The sequence below is a fragment of the Phragmites australis genome, chromosome 9 (genome assembly GCF_958298935.1).
Source record: "Phragmites australis chromosome 9, lpPhrAust1.1, whole genome shotgun sequence".
Taxonomy (NCBI): domain Eukaryota; kingdom Viridiplantae; phylum Streptophyta; class Magnoliopsida; order Poales; family Poaceae; genus Phragmites; species Phragmites australis.
In genome coordinates, this window is record NC_084929.1 from 16563025 (window position 1) to 16581877 (window position 18853).

Here is an 18853-nt window from a genome sequence, read left to right on the forward strand (position 1 = left end):
AAGCTCTGGACGGATTACCTCCTGAGCTGGGCAGCGGCTAAGGTCTGAGGGGGTTGAGGACCACTTCTCCCATCTAGCCTTTGGCTTCACCTGCGACACGCCGTTGCCACACTTTGGACGGATTACCTTCGGAGCCAGGCAGTGGCTAAAAGCCGAGAAGGTCGAGGACCACCTTTCCCACCTAGTCTTTGGCTTCACTTCTGACGCGCTGTCGCCAGGCTTCGGACGAATTACCTCCGGAGCCAGGTAGCAGCTAAGGGCCGAAGTTCTCGAGGACCATCTCTACCTTCTAGTCTTCGACTTCGCCTCTGACGCACCATCGCTAGGCTTCGGATGGATTACCTCTAGAACCAGGCAGCAGCTAAGGGCCGAGGGGTCGAGGACCACCTCTCCCATGTAGCCTTCAGCTGCGCCTCTGACGTGTTGTCTGTAGGCTTCAGACAGATTACCTCCGGAGCCGAGCAGCAGCTAAGGGCCGAGGGGGTCGAGGACCACCTCTCCCTTCTAGTATTTAGCTTCTCCTCTGACGTGTCGTCGCTAGGCTATGGATGGACTACCTCGAGAGCCGAGCAACGACTACGGGCCAAGTGGGTTGAGGACTAACTCCCTCGTCTAATCTTCGGCTTTGCCTCCGATGCGCTGTCGCCAGGCTTCGAACGGATTACCTCCAGAGCCAGGCAATGGCTAAGGGCTGAGGGGGTTGAGGACCACCTCTCCCATCTATCCTTTGGCTTCACCTTCTACACGCCGTCGCCAGGCTTCAGACGGATTACCTCTGGAGCTGGGCAGTGGCTAAAGGCAGAGGGGATCCAGGACAACCTTTCCCACCTACTCTTCAGCTTCGCTTCTGACGCGCTATCGCCAGGCCTCGGACGGACTACCTCCATAGCCAGGCAGCGGCTAAGGGTCGAAGTGGTCGAGGACCATCTCTCCCGTATATTCTTCGGCTTCGCCTCCGACGCGTCGTCGCCAGGCTTCGAACGGATTACCTCCGGAGTCAGGCAGCGGCTAAGGGCCGAGGGGTCAAGGACCACCTCTCCCATGTAGCCTTCGGCTTCGCCTATGATGTGTCATCGCCAAGCTATGGACAGATTACCTCCGGAGCTGGGCAGCACCTAAGGGCCAAGGGGGTCGAGGACCACCTCTCCCTTCTAGCCTTCGGCTTTGCATCTGACATGTTATCACCAGGCTTTAAACAGATTGCCTCTAAAGTCAGGCAGCGGCTAAGAACTCAAAGGACCACCTCCGGAGCTTGTCTCCAAAGGTTCTAGATGGACTTCTTTGGGTTGAAAATCTGGAACAAATTTGGAAGAAGGCCCTACCAACGTGAACCCGAGGAGTACGCGATGACCGAGAATGACGGGGTCACCACTGCTTTGCCCGACCCTCATTAGTTACCCTACGTGTCTACCACTCCCAGATTTCTAAGGCCACCTCTCCCTTGGATGGAACGAAACCGGCTATGATCTATGCAAAGGCTCGGTACCTCGGTCATCCAAAAAACTAGCCATCGCCTACGAAGGAGATGAAGAAGCATGGCTTGAAAGCACGAAGGCACATAGACATGCGGTCCCCTGCTCGAAGGATCCCCTTACACTTTGACCCAAAAGGAGATACAATCACCCCCAAAGGTCCAAATTATATTATTAAACAAATCATGCCTCTGGAGGATGAGTACAAAGAAGAAAATAGTACAAAGGCCGCTACGGAGGAGACAGACCCTGAAAGAGCAAACCAGGGGGAGAAAGAGTACAAGGTGACAAAATACAACTATGGCCCACGGCGTGGCCATAGTCGAATGGCAAAATAGGGATGTCCACAAAGCACCCCCCGAAGGCCACCTTCGCCTCCTACAAATCCAGGTAGGGGCTGCACATGGAGAAGCGTATGCACTTCATCTGCGGCCTGCCGCCATGGAAGCTGATGCAGTAGCCGGCCCCCAAGCTATCAGAAGAAGAAACTGAAGGAGCCACCGTTGGGGCCTCCTCCCACTTCTTCCCGGCCCCCTCCCTCACTATCGAATCCTGCTCCTCCTCATCACTCTCCCTTGGCAAGAGATCCCCATTGATCTCCTCCTCATCATCGAAAATATCGATGATCTTGACAGACGTGGTCTCCCGAACCAGGGGTTGGGTAGGGGCGATAGGCAGCAGTCCACCCCGCCGAGATGGAAGCCAGATGGCCATTGGCGCCACCGCCGGTGGCCGAGATGGCCCAGCCCTTGTAGAAGCAGTCAAGATCATTGACATTTCCGAAGAGGATGGGGAGGAAGATGATGCCATATCCAAAGTCAAGTTGAGTGCTCGCTCACAGGGCGGTGGTAAATCCAGCCAACTGGCCACGTACGTCAAGGAGGAGAAACGGAACCAACACGGCGTCGCTCCATGGTGTCCCTCATTAATTTCTGGGGGCCCGTGGCCATACCCCGGTCGTTCCACCGACACATGGAAACATCCCACGTCAACACCTCATTTTCTTGCACGATTCTCCCATCACGTTAATGACCTAGACTCCTTTCAACGCATGCCAGGGGTGTGGGCACAAGACCCTAAATGAACCCATGCATTATCCAGTTATAACGTGCCAGTGACACATCCCATCCTACCGTCCTCAAACTGGTGAACGTGGGGATTCCCTGATCCCACACGTAATCCCCCACTCTGAAAAACCCAAGTGGCGAGAAGACCCATCACCAAAAAACTCCGAAGAATCTAAATCGGCCTCGGCATGGACTCCGACCTCGGGTCCCAATACCGCATACACCAACTCCAACAGGCTTTGGAGTGTGCCTCCTCTGCTAATACGTCTTCAGTCTTTGACTTTGACTCCAACGCCTGCTGCACCTCCGACCCTAGCATGTCGCCACTACCAATGCACTAGAGGTGTTTTTTAGTACTTCATTACTTTCATTGACAATTTTAGTAGATATGGTTACATCTATTTAATGAAGCACAAGCAGACAAAATCAGATGCGGCTTATGTGTGCCTAGGATGTTCAACACATATAATGACGTCACAGGTGAAGTAACAAAAGTAATACTTTTATAGCATAAACGTTAAACTCTTACTACAATTGACATATATTGTCTTTTATGTAGATATCTGCAGCAGAACAGAAACACTGGTGCACAACAACACCATAGGCAACCGACCGGGAGACACGCGCCTAAAACCTCACAATCTCATCTTGATAGTCTTCAACATCTTCACTCATTGAGCAGCACCATACATGTCGCATGGTATAGGAAAAATAGCAAGTGTGAGCACATGACGCGCTTAGCAAGTGTGAGAAAGATAATGATATGTAGGCTTTCAACAAGAATAGGTTAACACATGGTATATTTGTCTAAATGTGAATAATGAAAAGATATTTGGACTCAAAAAGCATTAAACAATTATTTGGAACATCCGGTGTTCACCTTTTTGGCCACGTTTGTCCTTCTCAATTGGGTTTTGATTTGGACTAACATGTGATGAATTACTTAGCTCTGGAGATACATTTTTGCTTGTCTATTGATATGCAGGTGCTGGATGCAATTTGACGGTCGACGACGGGTGATCGGAGCCAAGTGGGGTGCTTAGTGCCGAACGATCAAGGAGACCGAGCGGAGTCAGGGGTGATCCTAGCTACACACATGAAGATCAAGCAAGGAATGGGATGAAGGTTGGTAAAGACGATGTGTTGACAAAGTCAAGCAAAAGGGATACCGGTGCGAGTGACATGGCTGCCTGAGGGATCGGGAGTGAGAGAGACTTGCTAGCGGTCAAGATCGCAATGCAGGAGACACGCATCAACATCGGGATGCTTGCTTGAGAGCAAGTCAAGCAGTGACAAGTCACACTTTGAGAAGCGTGCGAAGCGGTTTCACGGTTTGACCTCAAAACCATAGGAGGATGGAGTGCACGTGGCATCACCGTGAAGCTAGCATCAAGGCGAAGCTAAGTCGTGAAGGTGTCACGGCCGTTCGATGGATGGAGCAAAATTCGGATCAAAATGCCCCTATGGTAGGTGGGAGACCATTGTTAGCAAGGGGTAATTTGGGAACAATGATGCTTAAGGGTTAAGTAACCCCTCTAGGCCTATAAATAGAAGGGGTTGGCTAGTGGTAACCGTTAAGCCAGCCATTTGAGATCCAAGAGATAGGCTTTAGGAGAGAGGAGACGATAAGCTTAGCTTTATAATAGGTTAGAGCTTTTTGAGAGGAAAAATTTCTTGTAATCCTCGTAAAATAGGGTTGACCTCTAAGATTAATGAAGTACAAGTTTCTCTATTCGCTCATTCTCACCTCCACATTTCCTTGCGAGCTTGTCTTTTGGCTTGTGATTTTTGTTTCTCCTTTTTGAGCTTAAATTTTTAGCACCATGCGAGGTTGATCTTCTTATTGCTAGGGGCATAAAATGTGTGTACAATAGTACAAATTTCGGTATTGCATTCCTTGCCTCTAAGTCATCAACTTTATGATCTTTCTTGTCCGATGCCTATCTTTTAGTCTTCTTTGTAAAGTTTTAAGCTTTTTGTGACAAGGATCATAGATTGACTTTATCGATCCTTGTGTTCATACTTTATCCACAAAGTCACAAGGTTTCAGGCTTCTCTTGTATTTCTCTCATTTTGCTTTCACTTTCTTTTTTGTTGAGGAGCATTGAGTGATCAGGTAGGAGAAGGCCATCAAGTTTCGCAAGAAATTTTGTGAGGTGCCTATTCACCCCCCCCCCCCTCTAGTCGTTGTGTTCGGTCCTACATCAAGAAAGTTTGGAGCCTGGACTGCTGTTGCTGCAGCAGTGCTTCCTGGACTTAAGGTTGCTGATTAATAGCCTACACCAAGCCTTGGAGAATGGTCATCGCTTGGTTGGCATCCATCAGAGGAGGCGGGGTGGAAGATCACGCTGGTTGGCATTGTTGTCATTGACGTTGTCGTTGTTGGTGTTGCCACGCCTAGTTTTCATCATCTGTTGGTAGCCAAGGTACGAGCGGGGGAACATAAGAGAAAAGCAAGGGTGGAAATAAGAGACAAGAACAGACAAGAACAGATATAGCACGAGAGAAAGAAGGGACCCCCAACTATTATCATATTATTAACTGATGCAATGTAGAGGAAGAACCCCCACATTACACCAACACTCATGCCATGATCCAACTTATAACAAGGCTCACATTACAGACACAAGCAATGACCACAGACTCAACAAATGACATATACAACTGAAATAACTGAGGCTAAACGATTTATTCAGCTAAGGACATCCTCCTAGCTCGACACTGCACCTCACCTGCTGCACATGCTGGACCTGCTGGAGCCTCTAGATGAAGCCTCTTACGCGACGGGGAATGGGGTAGTGCAGCCACGAGTCTCTTAGGAGCCTCCTCAGGGAACTGGTTGGGATCCTCCAGCAGGTTGCAGATGCTCTGCTCCTGCTCTGCGTGACACTGATGTATATCCTCCAGCTCTGTCGAGCTCAGCGTACAGGGTGGCAATGAGGTGGACTTGCTCTCTCAGACATCCATCCAAACTGCGGGAACATGTCAAATTGAGTGAGATGGAGGACCTATCTGTTCACCCTGTAGAGAACAACAGAGCCTAATGGGCGATGTCCTATATCCTAGCTTCGAAGGTAGCTCTAAGGGTGACGGCAGAGTGAACACGGCGAACCCGGAGAATACCATTGTTAGTGGTCTTCTCAAAGATGGTCACCTCCACTGACCAGGAATAACCACGGCCTCTGAGCAGAACTCTCACTCCCTTGTAGAGTGGAGCATTATGGTAGCCTAGACCCTGAAGCATGTACCATAGAATGCAGGCGAAATAGTCATCGAGCTGTCCATCAGAGTAGAAGTTGGTAGGGGGTTGGTGCGCCTAGACAGCACCAATAGGGATCTCCTGAACAGGAACTAGCACACAGTTGCATGGGGTGATCTTTGTGTGGGCCATCTAAAATTTAGAAGAAGGTAGAAAATTAGTAACAGTTTTATAAAGAGCAATAGGCAGAGTAAGGAAAAACTAAAAGAATTTTTTTTTACAAAAGTAGTTTGTACAAACATAAGTTCTTAACACGTCCTTTCAATCTAGGTTGCATCCTACGGTCAACACGGCTTTGATTCTACTTCTGTAACACCCAGTATTGAAGGAACAAAACCAGGTACAACACATGTATACCATGATCAAGTTTCCATACACGCGATACAACATAAGTATATCATTACAGTGCCATTATTACAGTAACGTTATTAACATATTATAAAAGGACCCAAGGGTCCAAAAGAAAAATGCAATGAAAAAAGAGAGCTTCAGCGCCATAGGGTCTTCCATCTTTCACAAGCGTCAACTGGGGGCACACCAGCCTGAAACAGGAGGTCCGGGTCGAAGTCGTCCTCATCGAAGGATGTAGCTTCATTGACGGCTTTTGAACAGGAAAGGGAACCAAGAAAGGGGACAATGGGTGTGAGTACATAATATGCTCCGCAAGTGTAGGGAAAACATGCTATATGGCTTAAGTCAAGGAAATGTTAGACATTGGTTAACTGCACTAAGAAACTATGAACTATAACTCTTACAACAGGCATCCTATTTACTAAGTGTGAAGACATAATAATATCAAGAACGAATGACTCATCGGATTCCATCCGACTACCAAGACTCACAAGGTAATCCCATTACCCGGCTACCCAACCATACCAAAACCCTAATCCCAGCTAATTAAGAAGAAGTCCAAGCCGCTCTTGACCATGAGCATGGCTGATCAATAAGTTTTATACTCTGCAAAGTTTGCACAGCTTTCCCCACGAGTGATTCTCGTGTTACTTCACACTTCCAGGGTGTGGAGTTGGGGTCTCACTACAAGGCCTTTATAAGCTCCCGTTGACTTGTAGGCACCCACCAAGGTTTGATTGCTAACAGTGATTCTATTACTACAAAAGCCCCCTCTTGTGCCACTCAACCACCCACTAGTGCCCACACAATCAAAGGGGTGGCTAATTAATTGGCCATACCATACCCATATAAGCCTCATGGTTGTGCGGTTTAGACTGGTTACATGCTTTAAGAACCAGTCCTTAGAATCCCACATAGGAACAACCACAAACCAACTGTGCATTACCCGCACACGTGCATTCTGGCACCATCATCACACAAACATCCTATTATGATCCATATACAATGTTGCTACAAAATTACCATACCCAATTCATGTTGCATAGGCATTAGTGAAGATTAACATTTACCCAACCATGACAGCACTAGCATAACTACCCATCATAACCCATGATTCATTAACGGCGACAAGGATAATCATACATAATCTAGAAATAGGGATTCCAATTTAAACAAGCATGCAATGAAGGATAAACAACCACATAAATATCCTAAAATAGGAGCAAGATGTTCAAGGACACTTGCCTTCAGCTGAGGATTTCTTGAAGTCTTCAAAGGCTTGATCTTGCAGGTTCCCGAACTAATCACATTCTAATTGACATATTGGAAAAGCATACAAGGAAAACTACTAAGAATAGTATACTAAATAGTACTAAAACTAGGTAAAAACCCTATAAAAAGATTCTACATGCTGCTACAAGAATTTGAATGTGAAAATTGCCCAAATCAAAGCTACTAGCACAAAGTTATAAGCTTTTGAAGTTCTAGGGGCTTTCCTGCAAATATTTTTTTGATTGCAGAGAATAAAACTATTAATTTTTATACTGAAAAATCCTGATTATGATGTCATAAAGCAAAAAGGAAATATTTTCTATTGAAAAACCCACGAAAAAGGTTCATGGGTCCATAGACTGCAGCCTGAAAGCAGGTACACGGTCCACAGTGGACTGGTTACACATGAGTGAAGGGGTATGTGATCTGTGCCGCTAGATATTGATCGGATGACCAAAAATTGATTGGGGGGAAGAACTCAGAACGGGGGCACTGGGTGTGGCCGGCGGTCGGCTAACAGCGGCGGGTGGCTGGAACTTCACCAGAGTGACGCAAAAAAGCGCCTCTGGCCATGGATTTCGATGGGGGGATGCGTAAATGAAGAGGAGGTTGCGGGGATCAATCTCGATGTGGCAGATAGGGGTGGTGGGTGGCCGACAATGATGAGAGGCAGCCGGCGGGGCTTGAGCTTGATGTCGCAGTGCTCCAGGGGTCGAACGATGCCAAGAAGCGACCGGGAGCTTCTCTGGTGACCCTGCGAATCCGGAGAATGGGAGAAAAGGGGTTAGAAGGGCTCGACCATGGAGAAAAGAGCGAAGACGGAGCTCTCACTGGAGTTGAAGAAGAAGACAATGCTGATGGTGAATCCAAGCGAGAAACGGGGTGAGAGTGTGTGGAAAAGGTGCAGAATGTCACCAAGAAGAAGGAGGGCGGCTTATATGCACGAGAGGGAAAACGAATCGGCTGGGGATTGGAGAAAATTGCCAGCGGCCTTAATGGCGTTAAATGCGGTGGTTTTTGCATTTTAGAGGGGTAAAGGATGGGGAAACGGCTGGGGATATTTGATTGAGGGGAGAGGATCATGGCCACGACCTTTAATTGAAGGGAAACGGCACAGGGAGGCGCGTATTTGAAAGGGCGGCAGGATTTTTTTGGGGGCAGAATCCACGGTGGGAGGAAGAAGAAGGTGAGTCAGGTGGGCGGCTTGGCGACTCAGCTCAGGCAGTGCAGCTCCAGCTGGTCCCGTGAGGCAGAGAGAGCGGTGGGATGGGTCAGCTTAGGTGCGGGGCAGCCTGGCTCGGTGCCCAACGGGAGAGGGAAGGGAGAGGAGGGAAGGGAAGAGTTGGGCCAGGGAAGGGAAACGGACTGGAACCCTTTTTTATAATTTAGAAAAGCTTTTCTTTTATAAATTTGAACAATTTCCAAAAGAGGTTTAAATGAGTGCCTTCTAGTGAACTTTTGCAAACATTTTATGGGAAGGGAAACGTACTGGAACCATTTTTATAATTTAGAAAATCTTTTCTTTTATAAATCTAAACAATTTTCAAAAGAGATTTAAACGAGTGCCTTCTAGTGAACTTTTGCAAACATTTTCTATGCATAAAATCCTATTGCAACTACTGCAACATGAGTGCAACAAACTTAATTATAACCTATGACAAATTTAAATTTAGAAATTAATTTTGTCTATATGAACAAAATTTGCAACTCCTATTTTAATTCTAGAAAAAATTTCCATGGCGACCCTCACCTTGCCGCCAAATGACGCCGCCGGCCATGCTGCCACAGAAGGCTCATCGGAGTATGCGCCCGCCACCTATGTTGCCTTTTTATTTGATTCTTCGTGGGCCCTAAGCTTGCAAGAGATTATTTTGAAATTTAGTAATTTTTTGGATTTTTTTTCTCCTTCTGATGCAGCTCGGCCAAGATACCTGTTGTCGATGCTGCAGATCCAGGCAGCTTTGACTTCAGGTACGTGATTTCGGAGCAAGAATTGTAATTTGTTGCTTGACTTTTGGGACAACGACTTGTGGGTTTGTCTGAAACGGTTGATTCCGGTGAACAGGTGGGTTGTTCTTGGGAAATCGGACATCGTCTCGGCGGATTTGGCTTGCTCTGATTGTGGCTTATCACCTCTCAATCGCGTCCGTTCCGAGATCTCCCGCTCACTCGCTAGTGCTCAGGCTAGATCAAGCCGGAGCTGAGAGGCGAAGGCCAGCCAGAGGTTGTTGAGGTCCAAGGGAAAGGGGGTGGTGAGGCCGAAGATCTGGCTAGCTTCTTCCTTGGCCACTTCTCCCTCCTCCCTCCATGCCACCGCCCTGCCGCTACCTGCGAGAAACCGGTCCCTGGCGGCTACCACATCTGCCGAGACGCTCTAGTCGGATCGTGGCTGTGGGACCAGGGCAGTATGGCTGGCTGCAGAGTGGTGGAGATTGGCCTGCTCGCACGCGCCTCTAAGCAGATGAAGACTGGGACGACCGCCCACACAAAAGGCTGCGGCATCATGCGGAGGTGGTGGCGGCCTTCGATGACCCACAACCTCGAGATCCGGTGGCCCACGTTGAACCGCACCCTCCAAATTAATGTTAGCGTCCAAAAGCAGCCTGAGCAGCATATGGCACTATTGTGACACGCTCGGGACTTGATTTGGGTTAATCTGAGGGCGAATCGACAAGAAATCACGAAGAATCAAGGAAGAACAGAATGGGGGAAAACTGAGGCGAGCGCTATATTCATTAGTGTTCTTGGGCTAAGACATAATGGCATAGAGTTCCAACTCATGACGTAACGGTGGTTATACACCTACATCCTTATTACAACAATAAACGAGATTACAGGAAGAAATTTATGCTTAAGCTACCTTAGCTATCCTAACTCAGTTCAATAAGTGTTTACCTGCCAAAAATAATTATAGCAGTGCTATAATAATGGATGAAGTCTCGGTAGCCACCCGATGTGGGCAAAGTGGCATCTTTCATCCTCCAGCATATGATGCTACTTACTGGTCGTGACATATTTTCTCTCTTGCCCTCAAGTGTTGAAGCCTAAGGAAGCTGGATTACTAGTTGAGCCTACAGATCATCTGTTAGGATATGGGTCTTAAGGCTACCACTTGTGAATGATGCTTCTATAAAAGGAAAGGAAGACAAATTTGATGAGACTTTTATCTTCTCAAGTAGCCTCATTTGGAGGAGTGTTTTTTTTACTGCACAAGCCGTTGTGTGACAACACGATCCCCTCTGAGCATGACCTTTATCTCTAGCACTTCCACTAGAGTTTCTTTGATTCGGCCGTGAGAATCCACTAGAGGCAAGTCTGCAGAGGGAATAGCATGAGAACTAATGTGTTTCTTTAGTTGGCTAATGTGGAATATAGGGTGAATTTGAGCCTCATTAGGTAGCAGCAATTTGTATGCCACTCTTCCCACTTACTGTAGAATTAAAAATGGTCCATGGAACTTTGTTGCCAGCTTGAGAGATCCCCTTAGCACAAATGCAGTTTGTCTGTAGGGTTGTAACTTCAAGTAAATCATATCACCAACATTGAATTCTCCTTCAGTTCTTTTCAAGTCAGTAAACTTTTTCATTGGAGCTTGAGCTTGTGACAAGTTGATCTTCAATTTGGATATTGTTTCTTGCATATCAGTGAGGAACTCCATAGCTGGGCTCTCAGGTCTTGGTACTGAGATTTCATTGATCAATGGTGAAGCATAACCATATAGAGGCTGAAAAGGGATGCACTTCAAAGAAGAGTGGTAATTGGTGGTATACCACCATTCAGCTAAGGACAGCTAGTATGACCACCTCTTGGGTTCTTCGAATGCCATACATCTGAGATAAACTTTCATACATTGATTTACTCTTTCTGTCTGGCCATCGCTTTGAGAATGATGGGTAGAGCTAAGGTGCAATGAGGCATTCAGATGTTTGAAAGGTGCTTGCCAGAGATCACTGAGGAACACTCTATCCCTATCTAAAACCATTGCTGCAGGAAGCCCATGCAACTTAAAAATGTTGTCCATAACAGATTTGCCACAGTACTAGCAGTACATGGATGGCTTAATGGAATGAAATGGGCATACATTGTTAGTCTATCAATAACTACAAGTATCACATCTTTTCCATTGGATTTAGGTAAACCTTCAACAAAGTCAAGAGAAATATAGGACCAGGCCATATCAGGGATTAGGAGGGGATCTAAAAGCCTAGGATAGAAGCATTGCTCCCCTTTTGCCATTTGACAGACTGGACAAGTTGTGACAAAAGATTCTACTGACCTTTTTAACCCTTTCCAGTGGAATAGCCTCTTGGTCCTTTGGTAGGTGGCAGTAATGCTAGGATGTCCCTGTAGAGTTGATGAATGCATTGCCTGCAGAATAATCCTTTGGACTTCCTCATCTTGACCCACACGAATTCTCCCTTGATACCTGAGGATGTCAGCATGCAATGTGTATGCAGAGTTGGGGTCAGGGGTAATTGCTAGTTGAGCTATGAGTTTGAGGCATTAAGTGTCATTGCTCTAACTTTTTATAATTTCAGAAATCCAGAGTGGTTGCACTGCTATTAGAGCTGAACAACTGAGGTCAACTCGTGAAAGGGCATCTACCACTTTGTTTTCTCTTCCCTTTTTATATTCCACTTCATAGTCTAGATGTATCAATTTTAACATAAGCATATGCTGGATTCCTTCAGCCAGCCTTTGGTCAACAATATGTCTCAAGCTTTGTTGGTCTTTCCTAATGATTAGCTTAGTTCCAAGGAAATAATGTTTCCATTTCTTGATAGCCTCTAGGATAGCCAAATCTTCAAGGTCATAGGTTGAGGTCCTTTAGTTGTTTTACCAAGAGCCCTACTGAAAAATGCAATTGGCTTCCCCTTTTGCATTAGGACAGCCCTAATCCCTAACCCACTAACATCAGTTTCTAATGTAAATGGCAGTGAAAAGTTGGGCAATGTAAGAATAGGTGCCACAGTAAGCTAGTGCTTTACCTCTTCAAATGCCTTATGATCTGGGCCCCATGCAAAGGAATCCTTCTTGAGCATATCATGGAGAGGTCGACAAATGAGTCCATAGTTCCTAATGAATTTCTTGTAGTAGCCTGCAATCCGTAAGAAACTTCTTAGTTCAGTGACAGACCTAGGGATTGGCTACTTGTTCACTGCTTCCACCTTGGCTTTGTCAGTTGATAGTCCATTTTCATCAATCACATGGCCCAAATACTCTATCTGCTGTACAACAAACGTGCATTTAGTTCTTTTAGCTTTGAGCTGATTATCTAGCAATGCTTGCAACGCAATTGATAGATATTGCTTGTGTTCCTCCATGGTCTTGCTGTAAATCAATATGCCATCAAAGAATATCAAGACAAATTTTCTGAGAGAAGTAGCAAATATATGGTTCATCATTGCTTGAAAAGTTGCAGGTGTATTTGCTAAACCAAATGGCATAACAAGGAATTCAAAGTGCCCAAAATGTGTTCTAAAGGCAATCTTTGGTATGTCTTCAGTCTTCATGAGCACCTAATGAAATCCAGACCTTAAATCAAGTTTGGAAAAGATTTTTCCTTCATGAAGCTCATCAAATAGGTCATCAACAACTGGAATTGGATATTTATTTTGATAGTTTGGTCATTCAGCTACCTATAGTCAATGCAAAATCTCCAGCTCCCATCTTTTTTCTTTCCAATATTGAAGGTGAAGAATATGGACTCTCACTAGGTTGAATTAGCCCTTGGTCCAATAATTGTTTGACAAATTTCTCCACATCATCTTTTTAGTAATAACGTATTCTATAGGGGCTAATATTTAGGGGCACAGTTCCAGGTCTAAGTGGAATTGCATGAGCACAATTTCTTCCAGGTGGCAGTCCATATGGTTCACTGAAGACTTCAGAGTATTCAGAATGTAGCCTTGAGATATCCTCATCCTTTAGCTCCCTTTCTTGGTCTCCATCTATATGTCCACTGATGTGTAAGACATCCCACTGCTCCCTTGTGCAGTAGTTTCTCCAAGCCCTTTTGTTCAATTTGTCCCCCCAATTCAGACTATAAGCAGTCCTGGAATTGCACTTGCTTGTGCCCTTCTTTAGTGATAGTTAAGACTCTCTTCTTCAAATCAAGGCTAATTGAGCTATGTTGGAAAATCCAATCACAACCAAGGATCATACCATAACTCCCTAGCTCCAGCAGTTGGAATTGGTCTTGGATTTTTTTCCTTGTAAACATGGAGATTCCATGTGGGGTGAAACCTCCAGAAAGAAGCTCACCACCCTCAGCCACCTTAACCTTTTGTAGAGGGGTGTGCTCAATGTGACAATATGCCTTGTTGGCAAAAGTAACGTCCAAAAAGCTATTTGTACTCCCACTATCAACCAGTGCAGTTCCTCTTTTTCCTCCCATGATCAAGGGCAAGCATAAGGTAGCTACATTTTTTGTTCCCTGGATGGCTTGTTTTGAAATGTGCATCAATGGGGAGTTTATGGGCAGGTGGTCTTGTTCAGGGAAAAAATTATCGCCGATAGAGATGCCGATAAACCCGATTTTCCCGTTTACCGGTGGGGCCCGATTTTTTTTTATGCCGGCCAAACTTTTCAGATTTTTTGAATTGTCACCGGCTCACACCACGCCTACTATTTCAGCCCGGCCCACAACACGCCTCCACTCCAAGTCTCCACCAACCCTAGCTCTCTCAATCCCCAATTCCCCAATCTCCACCCGGCTCTATTAGACCGGCCGCCGGCGCCGCCGCTCAGCTTTTGCCTCTGGTTGCCTGGCCGCCGACCATCAATCCATCGTCCTCGTCCCGTTTGCGAGCTCGCAGGCGGCTTGCCGGCTTCTGCGGTGCGCGCGACGCGCCATGTGTGGTTAAGGCCGAGCGCCCCTGCGCCCGACGCCCGAGCGGCGAGCAGAGACGAGCTCTGGGCGAGTTGGCGCCGAGCTAGCACTGCTGCGAGCGGGACGGCGAGCGGCTCGCGGTGGCGACTGCGAGCGGGACGGCGAGCAATAGGGCGCACCGGCGGTGCGACGCTACTGGCGAGACGGCGAGCTCGGGCGGGGTGGCGCTGCTGACGACTAGTGAGACGGCGAGTAGGCAGGGCGGGCGCGGGGCTGCGCTGCTCACTGCTCAGCGGCCAGCGCTCAGTGCTCTCTTCTCAGCGCGACAGCGCCCAACGCTCTCTGCTCAGCGCCAAGCCCGTGCACTAGTGACGTGCTCTCTGGTCTCTGCTCGCTGCTGAGCCCCTCTGCTCTCTGCTGTGCACTGCTCTACTGCACTCGGCCATCGGAGGAGTCTCTAGTGTGTTGCGATGGTCATAGAAGGTGAGGGAGGGATGGATCGAGGCAAGGGTGCCGCCAGCGCATCATCCACCAGTGGTGCTGCTGGTAGGAACACGGCAACAGATGGCGCTGTTGAGGTGGTCACTCAAGGAGGTAGTAACCTATTATTAGCACTTGCAATGTATTGATTGTATTCATGAACAACAAGCACTTAAATATGTTTTGGCTCATTGATCATTTGATGGATATAAGGATGACAAAGGTAGAAAGATATAACCATTCACATTTGTTTGGTAACTATGTTCCTATTTTATGTGCATATCATCATATTTGTTAGCGGCTATATTATCTCTTTTATCTGCATATCATCATATTTGTTAGCTGCTATATTATCGCTTTTATGTGCATATCATCATATTTGTTAGCGGTTATATTATCTCTTACACATATGTTCCTATTCTTGTATGGTACTGTAGGGAGACGAGTGAAATTAACAGGAACCATTGAGAACCCTTGGAGCCATGGTGAGCCTCTTGGCAATGGCTTTAGCTGCAATTATTGCCCTGCTCGCATTAAGGGTGGAGGTGTGAGCCGTCTCAGGGAGCATTTGGGCGGATTGTCTGGGAATGTGGCGTCCTGAAAAAATGTGCCTCTTAATGTTAAGACATTAATGACGGATGAAGTGGCAATCCGGAGAGTAAGGAGGAAACGAAACAAGGACCTTAGTCTCTATGTTGAAAAGGAGGTTATACAAGCAAACAGAGATTTGGTACTTTTGGCAGGGCAAGAATTCCTCCTGATGAAGCTGGGTAGATTGAGATGGCGGTGAGAGAGTCATTGAGGGAACATGCCAACACTTTGCCTTTTGGTAAGACTACTGGAAGTGGGTCTGCTAGTTGTTCAGCTAATCAACAAAGTACACTTGACAAGTAAAGGCTTGTATAATTGAGAAATTGATGTTGAATGCAATAGTACTAGTGTATTTACTTTTGTTTTTTTGTGCATGATTGTACGGGTTCTACCTAAGTCAAAGTGTTTCACAAGCTCCCTTTGACATAGATTTGGCACGCAGCAGGGCACAAGCGCAGCCTCGGGTGGACATTATGCTCATGGGGGATGGCAAAAAGAAGCTTGGGAAAGCTTTGGCCAAGTGGTTTCATGCCAATGATATTCCAGGACGGAAAGCAGATTGTCCATACTTTCGATCAGCTATTAAATTAGCCCAATAACTTGGAGAAGGAGTGCACATTCCTAATGGAAGAGAAATAAATGGCCCATTTCTGGATATGAACTATGAAGACATGGAGGCTCACATGGCTGAATTCAAGGATGAATGGGATGACTATGGAGTTACCATCATGTGTGATTCATGGACAGGTATATACTTGTATAATTGAGGAAATAAAATTGAATGCAATTGTATTTATGCACTTCTGTTTTTTTTTTTTTGCATGATTGTACAGGTCCTACCATGATGTGCATTATTAATTTTATGATCTTTTGCAATGGATGCATGTTCTTTCACAAGTCTATAAATGCAACTGGTTCTATCCAGAATACAGATTTTATTTATGATTGCCTTAAAGAGGTGGTTGTTGAGGAGATTGGGGCTAAGGTTGTCATTCAAATTGTCACAGATAATGGCTCCAACTACAAGAAAGCATGTCAGCAGCTCATTGCTCAATATCCACATATTACTTGGCAGCCATGTGCAGCTCATACTATCAATTTGATGTTGAAGGACATAGGATGTTTTCCAGAGGTCACGGAAGTCGTGGACAGTGCAAAGCGAATTTGTAGATTCTTTTATAACCATAACAGGTAAATACTTGTATACTTGAGAAATTGGTGTTGAATACACTTGTACTTGTGTGTTTACTTTGGTTTTTCGTTTTCAGGCTGCATGCTATGATGAGGGAGCAGATTGGTGGAGAGTTAGTTCGGTGGAATGCCACCAGGTTTGGTACAGTTTTCATCTTCCTTGAAAGTTTTTGGGACAGGCAAGATAAGTTTAAAGCATGGATGGTGTCTGATGAGTGGACCAACAGTGCGTGGTGGGATGAAGAGGACCATGAATTCACATATGATTGTTTGACAAATAGAAGATGGTGGAGTGACATGGAATTGGTGTTGAAAGCTATCACACCAATATACTCTGTACTTCGCTTTGCTGATCAGCAAAAAAGTGCATCTATATCTGGATTCCTTCCAAAGATGTTGAAAGTCATAGATGACATATGTGCTACATTAAGCAATAAGGAAGATCTCCGTGATAGGATAATGGAAGTAATCAACACGAGACTTTCTTTAGTGCAAAGAGGTTATTTGAAGGAGAGGAGGCTCGACGATCAGCACTTAATGGCCGTATGAGTGCAGGTTTTGTTTTGTTTGTAGCTTTTTAATGGTGTCATTGCAAGTTTTTTTTATTACTTCTCTTGTTGTGATAATTATTTTGTCATTTATTGTAGTTGATTGGTGGGATTCATATGAGTAGAGCACGAAGAACTACCAAAGCTTGCACGGCGTATTGTTTCACAATGCATGTCCTCCAGTGGGTGTGAGTGAAACTGAAGCACATTTGCTATGTTTCATACCAAGTTGAGAAATCAGTTGGGTTACGATAAGCTCCATAAGTTGGTTTATGTCCACTACAATTTGAAGTTGCGCATCCAACATTTCGAAACTGACATGCAAAGCCTCCAAGAAATGCAAGGCTCTAAAGAAAGGGAGTCCGATCCTTGTAGCATCATGATGGATGTTGCCATGTATGATGAAGGCAATCCAATCATGGATTGGTTGTGCAACTCTAGGAGTGAGTCTGCGCCTATTCTTGATGAATATGTTGACAACGAGCCTGAATCCCCAAGCCCAAGTAGATTTCTTATAGAAGAGTTAGGAATGGATGAAGAAGAAGTGGCCATATTTAAAAGGAAGCTTGATTCTGGTAGAAAGGGTGGTAAGAAGAAAGGGAAGGTAGGATTGGAGGAAGATGAAGAAGGTATTGCGGACGATTTTGAGTTGGATTCTTCACAAGGTAGCCCAACTTATGCTGAATCAGGGGATAACAGTTCAGATGATGATGTAGGTTGTGGTACAAATGATAACTCAATTGCATATGTCACATTTAAATTCAAATTGATACCTATGTTACTTATATTTAAATTTGTAGGTGCTACACGTGAGCAACCAATCCCTATCCGTCCAAGATCAACAAGGCAAAAGAAACTCTCTATCAAGGGCCTCTATCTTAAAAAGGTTTGACAAACCTCTTGCCCTCGTATCTACACATTGAATTTCTATTTTCTTTTGAATCGTTTCCTTCCAAATTTGAGTATATGTCACTATTTGTAGTGATCCAAGCTGCCAAGAAGTATGGACGAAGTTAGTGATCAGCTCTGAGTATGTCACCATGTTGTCCTTTTGGTTTATGTGCTTGTAATATGTGGGACTATGGAGTAATGGCTGATTTAGTGATAAGATATTGAGCTTATGTGGTCCTGTTTTGGTTTATATACTTGTAATATTTGAGACTACGGACTGATGTTTATGTTGTGCATTTTGTTCAAACTTGTAATATTTGGGACTGCGCAAGTGTCACTTGCAATCCACAGACTATGGATTGATGCTAATGTTTCCTACTTTTTTCCAAACATGTTATATTTGAGACTATGTCAATTGTTATGTTTAAATCTATATAATGGACTATGCATGTGGAAGGACATGATCTTATATGATGTTTTGTGCACTTATCAAATGTAACATATTGAATGTGTGATATGGAAGTGTGATATTATCTCATTTATATATTATTAAGCGTTGTTTTCTATGTCAAATGGTTTGGATACAATATATATGATTTTTTAGAGAAATTGAGCCATTTTTTTCAAATTTTGTCTGAAAACTTTTGTCTATCACCGATAGAATTCCGATAAATCCGATAATCCTGTTTATCGCTAACCTCCGATATTTTTTTTTTATCAATAAGTTTTTCCTTGGTCTTGTTCCCATAATTGTTTTTCCTCCTTCTCACCATCATTGAAACAGACCTCATCTTGTTCCAGTGCCATAGCATGAGTTGAAGCTTGGTAGAATTTGCACTTGGTTTTATGTTTAGGTGTGTATGGAACTGAGCATTTCCAACAAGTACTAGGCTCTCTAG

At 45.3% G+C, this 18853-nt stretch overlaps 1 pseudogene; it reads left to right on the plus strand.

The window, feature by feature from the left end:
* The first annotated feature begins 16337 nt into the window (after window positions 1-16337).
* Window positions 16338-18215, plus strand: LOC133929754 (uncharacterized; annotated as a pseudogene).
* The last annotated feature ends 638 nt before the right edge of the window (window positions 18216-18853 follow it).